Raw genomic sequence first — 9,499 nt, forward strand, 5'->3', positions numbered from 1 at the left:
TCAGCAGACTTGGAGATGAATCTGCTCATGGTGGCAACGCAGCCAGTGAGCCGATGCACATCCTTGATCAGCCTAGGCGCCTCAATCTGCTCGATGGCCTTGATCTTGTCAGGATTTGCCTCGATCCCACGTTGTGACACAAAGAACCCAAGAAGTTTGCTGGGCGGAACGCCGAAGACACACTTCTCAGGGTTCAGCTTGAGGTTGATCTTGCGCAAATTTGCAAATGTCTCTTCCAAATCTTGCACAAGTGTTGCCTTGTCCTTGGTTTTGACCACTATGTCATCCATATAAGCTTCCATATTCTATGTAGTTGGGGCTCAAAACCAATTTGGACTGGTCTTGCAAACGTCGAGCCAGCACTCTTCAACCCGAAAGGCATCCGTAAAAAGCAATACGTACCACAGGGGGTGATGAACGCTGTCTTCTCTTCATCTTCTCTTGTCATGAAAATCTGATGATATCCTCAATAGGCGTCAAGTAATGATAAGAGGTCACACCCGGCCATGGAGTCAACAATCTGGTCAATGCGCGACAATGGGAAAGGGTCTTTTGGATAGGCCTTATTGATATCTATGTAATCAATACACAACCTCCACTTCCCATTTGCCTTGCGCACCACCACTGGATTGGCCAACCATGTCGGATGGAGTACCCCTCTCACCAAGCCTGCCGCTTCTAGCTTTCTGATCTCTTCTGTGATAAACTCCTGCCATTCCAAAGCTTGCTTCTTGAACTTCTGCTTGACAGGCCACGCATGAGGATAGACGGCATGATGGTTCTCAATCAGCTCCCTGGGAACGCCGGGGTTGTCGGATGCTTGCCATGCAAACACATCGACATTCACTCACAGGAAAGTGACGAGCTTGCCTTCCTATTTGCTATCGAGGGTCGAGCTTATGGTGAAAGCTCCTCCCGTGCCATCCTCCTTGACGGACACCTACTTGGTCTCTGATGGTGCAACTCTGGATTTCTTGCTCTTGCCGGTGGGGCTCTCTGGCACGTCCTTGACGGGAGCACAACACTCCAAAAGAGGTGCGCTTGCCGGAGTGGGTGCGAGAGGCCTTGTCGGTCTCCTTCCCTTCTGGGGCTTCGGCGGCAGGAGCAAGTGCCTTGCTGCAACTGCTTCCCGGTAGAGTTGGTCAGCGCAGATCAGCGCATCCTTCTTGTCGGAGGGGACGGTTATGATGGTCATCGGCCCAGGCATCTTCAGCGTGTTGTAGGCGTAGTGTGACGCCGCCATGAACTTGGCTAGTGTCGGGCGACCGAGGATCCCGTTGTAGGGCAAGGGGATCTTGGCTACATCAAAGACAATCCTCTCCGTCCTGTAGTTCAGCTCGCCTCCAAATGTCACAAGCAACATGACATTACCCTTTGGCCGACTCCTTCCCGGGTTGACCCCTTGAAACGTGCCTGTCTGTTTGAGGTCTCCATCAGGTATCTGTAGCCTTTTGATCACAACAGGCGAGATCAAGTTCAGACCGGCCCCGCCGTCAACTAACATCTTCGTCACCTTGAGGTTGCGTATCATTGGTGAAACCAACAACGGCAGACACCCGACCCTAGTTGTGCGATCAGGGTGGTCCTAGGTGTCAAAGATGATAGGCGTGCTGGACCACTTCAGTGGCTTTTGTGCGTCGAACGATGGCTCCACCGCTGTGATCTCACGCACCCACTTCTTGAGGTGGCCATGAGAGGTGTGCAGTGAGGTGCCACCGTCAACGCACATGGCCTCCGTAGCTTTCTGAAACTCGTGGTCGCCGGACTCGTCATGATCATCATCTTCTTGCTTCTTGTCGTGGCCCTGGGCGGGCCTCTCTTGCTGGTTATCCTTGCCGTGGCAGCCTCCTTGGCTGCCATGCTTCTTGCCGGATCCTTCGGCACCATCTTGACCCTTCTCCTTGTCCTGCCTCTACTTAGCTTTTTGCTTCTCAGCAAGCAGCTCAACTTGTCGACAATTCTGGAGGTCGTGGCCCTTGGTGTGGTGGATCTTGCAATACTGTTTGTCGGAGCTTCCTGGCTTGTCGGCAGCCGCCAAGGCCCGACAAGCGGCACACCCGACAACTTCCTTGCTGAGGTCGCTTGCCTTTGCCTTCTTGGCAGCACCGGTGTCGTCGGATCCCTCGATGGCAAGCACAGCCTTGCCCTTGTGCTTTCTGTTACAGCGCCGACCCTTCTTCGTCAGGGCGGCGGTGTCGTCGTCTGTGGAGTCGGTTTCCGCACCGGGGTACTTCCTCCCCTCTTTAGCCCAAGCGCACCTGTCGGCCAGAACATAAAGTTCGGCCACGTCTTTGACCTTGTTCATCGCCAGCTCTTCATGCATCTTGCGGTTGCGCACATTCTAATGGAATGCGCTGATCACGGCAGCTGGGTGAACGTCTGGGATGTTGTATTGCACCCGGCTGAACCTCTGGATGTACTTGCGCAGGTTTTCCCCTTCCTTCTGGGGGATGATATGCATATCACTTGCCTGGCCATGAGCTTGATGACCTCCAGTGAAGGCGCCAACAAACTCATGACACAGATCCGACCAAGAAGAAATGGAATCCGTCATTAAGTGCATCAACCATAACATGACATTGGGCTTAAGTGCTAACGGGAAGTAATTGGCAAGCACCTTGTCGTCGCGGGCTCCTGCAGCTTGCAACGCAATGGTCTAGATGCTGAGGAACTCTGACGGGTGAGTCTTGCTGTTGTACTTCCCGCCAACGTCGGGCTTGAACGTGCGGTGGGAGGGCCACTGGAACTGCCGCAGCTCACGGGTAAAGGCCGGGCAACCCACCTCGTAGGGTAGGCAACTGTAGCCTCCCGGTGCTGGGTGGTCCATAGTGGGCCCTGCCCACCTATCTGATTGGTGGCGCGCATCACGACGACATACGATGGTGGTTTGAGCGTCTTCAAGGGCTCGCTCCCAAAGAACTTGGCGCTGATCGTGGTGGGTCCGTGGATCAGATGACGCTATGGAAATGTTATCACAATCGTCATCACGATGGATCGACACCCGCAGTAGCTGGCGTGGGGGAGGAGAGTACACCGTGCCTGCATCACCTCCGGCCCTTCCTCTACTGGCATGCGGTGGCTCGACGGAGCGTCGGCCTACGGGCCCCGCTGGTCGCGGCCCATCTTTGTTGGCGATGCCAACGAGGCTCCAGACGGTGGCTCTCCACTCGTCGAATTTCTTCGGAGCAGGAGGAAAGTCGAGGAGCAGCTGCGCGCGCGCCAAAGCTTCCGCTGGCGTGGGCGGCGGTGAAAGCCGCACGGACCGTGACGCGTGCTGACTTCTAACCACGTTAGAAGGAGCTCTATCACGGCCCTGCGACTGTCCACCAGCACCTCGGCGTGCATGCTGGCCTCCTTCGTCTTGCGAAAGATGCGCAGGACTCTTCCCACGGCGGGGCCCAGGGTCACCAGCGTGGTGACGCTGCTCATCACGCACAACTTGGGAAGAGCGCGTCGTGGGCGCCGGCGTAGGTGTCTTGGAGGTTGTCGCGCTGCTGGTAGGTGGCATGGCGACGCCCTTGGAGGGCCCCGTGCCGCCTGTGGGGGGCCCAACTCCGTCTTTGGATGTGGCGGCGTGCGGCCCGTCCTCTTGTGCACGAACAACGCCGCTCGCTAGACTTTGACTGCCTGAGCGATGTGGGTGTTCGCGGGGCACGCCCCGGGTTCTGTCCGTGATCGCCCCACTACCTGTCCGCACTAGGACGGGCAGTCCGGCGCCTGAGGAACTGATCACCATCGTCGTCTTCCTCTTGTGAGCCATGGCGACGAAGAGCTACTAGACTAGATGCTAGACCAGATTCTCACAATTGCGCCCCTGCCTGGCGCGCCAAGGATGTCGGTGGAAACGACACCTATGGGATCACTGGAATCCCTACTACAGTCGGCGGGCATGAGGTTGTGGAAACAGAGGGTCTAGGAGCCAGCACAAGGATCGTTTACCCAGGTTCGGGCCGCGAGGATCGCGTAATACCCTAGTCCTACTTTTGTCTATATCTAAATGGTCTTGTGTTCTTGAACTAGCTACGGTGCATGCGTAGTCCAAAAAGCCGAATCCCTCTCATGTATGCCTCGGGCCTCCTTTTAAAGGAAAAAGGGGGCGCCACAGTGGCACACAGGAGGTGGAAAGTGCATGCGGTGGCTGAGTCTATCCTGTGGCACCGTCGAACAAACGCATTTAATGCGCTGCCGACGTGCCCTTCTTGCTGTCGCCGCTTCGCCTTGCTTCGACACGCGTCCAGGCCAGAACGGCGTGCAGCGCCATGTAGGCTGGCAGGCTGCTGAGCTGGTGCGGTGGCAGGGTCTTCACAAAGATCTGCATGCCACCACGCATATGCTTGCTGAGTTTGTCTCGGGGCCACACATCGCCACGCAGGTGCTCACCTGGCTGGCTGGGCTGGCAGCTGCATGGGAACGGCGGTGGAGTCTTGGCGGGCGCGGGCCTGGCTGCGGCCCCGCTGATGTCCTCGACAAGGGTCTTGTCGGGACCCGGCAAGAGTCTTGCCGTGGCACTGTGGTCGTCCCCGGCAAGGATCTTGCCGGAGGTCTCGTGGATTCCCTCGGCAAGCATCTTGCCGAGGATCGTCGTCTTCTGGTTTTCATCTGATCTTATGTGTTTATGATCTTCACGAAGATCTGCATGCCACCATGGAGGTGCATCCCAAGCCTTGGTTCCAATGTGGTTGATGGCGTTGGAACCCTTGGTGCTCAAAGGTGGCGTGCTCTGCTGGCGTTGGGCAAGTTGCCCCGGCAAAGCTCTTGCCAGGGCTGCGGAGTCCGCCCCGGCAAGGGTCTTGCCGGGGGAGTCCACCTCGCCCTCTTGCTCTTCGTGTTTCTGTTCTTGGCGTCGCCTGATTGTCTTGTGGCTTCAGCTTCCCTCCTCCGCCCTGCTAAGTGTGGCCGTGGGCGCGGCTCCGACTGCCCGTGCACAAGTAAAGGGGTACAAAGGAGAGCCCCTACTTTTGTGCACCGACAACATGCCGGGATACATACTTGATCCTTCCTCCTTCTGGGGTGGTAAGGAATATCGATTTACTACCACAATCAATGTTCCCTCCATACTTTTATAACCAATCCATGCCTAATATTATATCCAGTCCTTGTGACACCAAAATTATTAGGTCCGAGGGAAACACATAGTTACCAATCCTTAAGGGTAACTGGTCACACCATAGGCTGGCCATATACTTTGCTCCTGGCGAACTTATTAACATGGGTGACCTAAGGGCTTGGGTTGGCAGGTTATACTTATCCACAAATCCCCTTGATATTTACGAATGCGATGCACCAGTATCAAAAAGAATGAGTGCGGTAAATGCATTAATCAAAAACTTACCGACAACTGCGTCGGGTTGATCCTCAATCTCCTCCACGCTGATGTGGTTCACCTGACCTTTGGTGAAGGGGTTGAGCTTCTTGGCAGAACATCTATTGCCATTTCCATTCTTCGCTTCAGGACATTCAGTGGCATAATGTCCCGTCTTCTGGCACTTGAAACAGGTAATGTGGCTCAGATCCGTCTTGGCTGGTGTTGAAGGGTTGGAACGGTTCTGGCTACCGCTTCCTCCATTCCCATTGCCATTCCTGGTGCCAATATGGTTGTGCGAACTTGCTCCATTGTGCGTGTGTCCTCCATGGTCATGACCTCCATGGTTGTGGGTATATCCTCCCGAGTACGGGGAATAGCGGGGCACTGGGGCTTCTGCTGAGCTCCTGAAGTGTACCTCCCCTGTCCATACTTCCTCTTGCGATTATCAATCTGTTGCTGCTTGCCTTCAATCATAAGAGCCCTGTCTACCAACTCCTTGTAGTTGTTGAATGTTGCCACCATCAACTACATGCTCAGCTCATCATTCAGTCCTTCCAGAAACTTCTCCTGCTTAGTGGCATTTGTAGCTACGTCATCAGGGGCATAGCGTGCTAACTTACTAAACTCATCCACATACTGGCCCATTGTACGTCCTCCTTGGCGCAAGTTGCAAAACTCACACTTCATGCTCATAGCTCCAGCTAAAACATGGGCAGTGCCAAAAGCCTGCTCAAACTGATCCCATGTAAAAGTGTCAATGGGGTAAGTGGCTGTGAAATTCTCCCACCATGATGCTGCGGGTCCATCAAGCTGATGTGCGGCAAAACGCACTCTCTCCGCATCAGTGCATCCTGAAGTGGTCAGCTCTCTTCCAATCTTGCGGAGCCAATCATCTGCAACAATCGGCTCGGTGCTACTAGAGAACACCAACGGATTCAACCTTAGGAAACGGGCTAGGTGATCAACATGGGGTGGTGGTGGTGGGTTGTTGTTGTTGTTGCCTTGGTTCTGATTCTGGACTGAAAGTTGCATCAAGGTATTCTGCTGCTGGATCAACTGAGCGAGCTCCGGTGGGAAGGCAAATCCATTGTCACGTCTCAGAGGCATCTGATGGGTTTAGAAGGGGTGAGAAAACATAATAGAATAGGGGTCTAAGAGATATTCACTACCCATAATGCTCATGAGACAAACACAATCAATTTCACTTCAATGAATAGCACACAAGATTACACAAAATGGTCTAACCTATAACTACTAACTCGATCGTTGCAACTACTTGGAGGGAAAATACTAGTAATTACAGTGGTGGTCGTCTAGAAATTTTCATCAGAAGAAGACTCCATAATATCTGCTCCAGCTTCATTAATGTGGTCATCATCGCTATCAGGGTTGGAGTCGGTGTCGTCGGGCATGATGTAGTCTCCTGGCTGGTTGTCCTTCTTTGGCGCGGGGTCTCCCATGAATACTCCTAGCTTCCTTGTCAGATCGTCATTCTTTTCCACCAATATAGCAATCTCCTCCTCGTATCCATCGTGTGTAGACTTGATCTCCTCTTCCAGCTCGCTGTTCCTCCTCACCAGTTTCTTGATCTTCTTCATGTGAATAATTTGTTGATTCTCCTGTCGACGAATATGATCTCCCATGTCTTGAATGTAAGCTGCAATTGATCCATCCCTCCTGGTACGAATCATCTCCCATTTGTCATCTCGGCGGCCACATAACTGGTAGACGGTATTCTCTAGCTCCTTGTGATACACCTCACATATGTGTCCAAAGGTGATATGCGCGGCCGTGCTCTTTCCAATACACCAGCTTGGTGCATCCAGGTAGAAATCAATAGGCTCCGTTGTTGGCACAAAGGTCCTCCCAGGTATCCAGACTTTGATCTTCCTACGCTCCTCTTTCAGTACAGATGTAGAGAAAGTCCCCGTGAAGCTTGGCAATCCGATGTTCAGATACTTGGTGACTTCCTTCAAGCTCTTTCCGAAAGGGGTGTCATCATTCGGCTGAGTGAACTTGTTCCTGGGATCCGCCATCTATAGAGTACAAAGAGAGGAGAATTAGAAATAAGTAGAGAAGAGAAATCATGTGGCTTATTCTAGTGGTCGTGTCCTACAGTCAGCGTGTGCTCTGATACCATGTTGTAGCGACCAGACCTCAAATGGTCAAGTCGTGTCATCCCTGGATCGGTAATGTTGACACGCACAGTACTCGAGTATTTATAACAGAGTTTCAATCACACACTTATTACATCGAGTCATCATAAGGAGTATTATTACATAAATAAATCATGGCTGAAGGCCATCTAAACTAGATAACAGTGGAAGGCTTCGAAGGTAAATGAGTCCATCATCTCCAACGGCATAGCCGAGTGCAAAACAACGACCTATCGCACCTTATTCATCGTCTGAGTAGTCTGCAACATAAAACATTGCAGCCCAAAACGGGTCAGCACATGGAATATGCTGGCATAGTTACACTATAAAGCAATGATAATGCAAAGACTATATCTACATGCAATATTTGGGTGGAGGCTATAAGTTTCATGGTCTTCCATAAAGCTAGTTTTTCCCTACAACAAAGGAATAAATTTATTTAACTATTCCCGTGTTGCCCATTATTTAAGAAGGTTCCTCCAACTCAAATCCCAATTAAAAGTATCATCATTAACCCATCATCAAAATTAATCCGAGTAACGTGTTGAGATCACATTAATAGATTCAAGTACTAGATACTCAAGACGTCCATAACAGGGACACGGCTAACCATGATTAGTTTATACACTCTGCAGAGGTTTGCGCACTTTTCCCCACAAGACTCGACCGCATCCATGATCGAATGATCGAGACATAGCCTTTCTGAAGCATTAACTCTCTACTCCGGGTAGACAGTACCACCTACAACCCCCTACATCTGCTAGTCTACCTCTTCAAGAGCTCACGCAATTTACTCAACTATGCCAAAGCCCATAATGGCTTGTGGCTGCACACGGAAGTTTCTAGCATGAATAATCTTATGATCCCTTTGAGCCTGGGTGGCATTCCATAGGATAATCACATGGGTACTCTGGGATTTCCAAAACAGACAACACTGGGTACTCCAGGTGCCTCAACCAATCCACCCAAATTTGAATTAAAGTTGCCACCTTAATGTTATCCAATTAAAATAGCTCTCAAACTTCCATGTATGAATCATGATCCAATCCCCGTCTACGAGCACGGCTTAGCAATAATAAGCATAACATATATTCCCGGGGTGATCAAAAGGTATTAGGTTCCTACCTCAAACACTACAACCAAAACCGCATGTTCCCAATCCTACCAATGCAAGTATTTGTGGAGCAGAACTAATGCATAGTAAAACTAGGTATGGAAGAGTATGATCAAAGTGTAACTTGCCTTGCCGACGATCTGCAAACTCTAGAGATTCATAGTAACAAGCTTCGCACTCCGGGTAATCTAGTGTAGACAAACAATAGCATACATAAGCAATCACTCAAACGAAACACGAGAAAGCTCGAGAAAAGGTCCAAGTGGAACATGAAACAAGCAAAGGCTTAAACTAACATGAGTCAAAACCTAACAGCATTATCAGCATGTGAATTAGATCTTAACAGAAAGTACATGTGATTAGCTACGATTCGCAAAAAGACTGAACTCAAACGGAGCAACGAAAACCCAAAATACGAACGAAACAAGATCATTTACTAATCTAGACTAAAGTCAAATTTTACAGTACCAAAATCATGTTCAAGTTTGTTAACTGGAAAGAGGGCTATGAGACGAAGATTTAGGCGCTGGTTTCATCTAATTTGGGTAAACGAGTAAAACGTTATACTAGTTTGAAAATCAGGGGCTGAATCGCGATAAAAATAATCGCAGATAAATCCCTGATGAAAATAAAAAGAAAAGACTGGCGAACGAACGTTCGCTGTCTGAACCTAACCAGAAAACAACGTTCATTAAATGAACAAACAAACGAACGTCCACTATATAAATAAACCGACGAAAACCGAACCTATCTAATGAAAAAAACAGATCTAGGGTTTTAAAAAAACGACGGTTTCTTATACCTAACCCGAAAAAGAGCGGCGGCGGTGACGGCGGCTTCCGGCGAGACTCCGGCGAGGCGGGGCGGCGTGCGGCGGTGTGGGCGACAGATACGCGGGCACGGGGCGTCGGCGGCGCGGCGTCG

The sequence above is a fragment of the Triticum dicoccoides genome, chromosome 1B, assembly GCF_002162155.2.
Source record: "Triticum dicoccoides isolate Atlit2015 ecotype Zavitan chromosome 1B, WEW_v2.0, whole genome shotgun sequence".
NCBI classification, from domain to species: Eukaryota; Viridiplantae; Streptophyta; class Magnoliopsida; order Poales; family Poaceae; genus Triticum; species Triticum dicoccoides.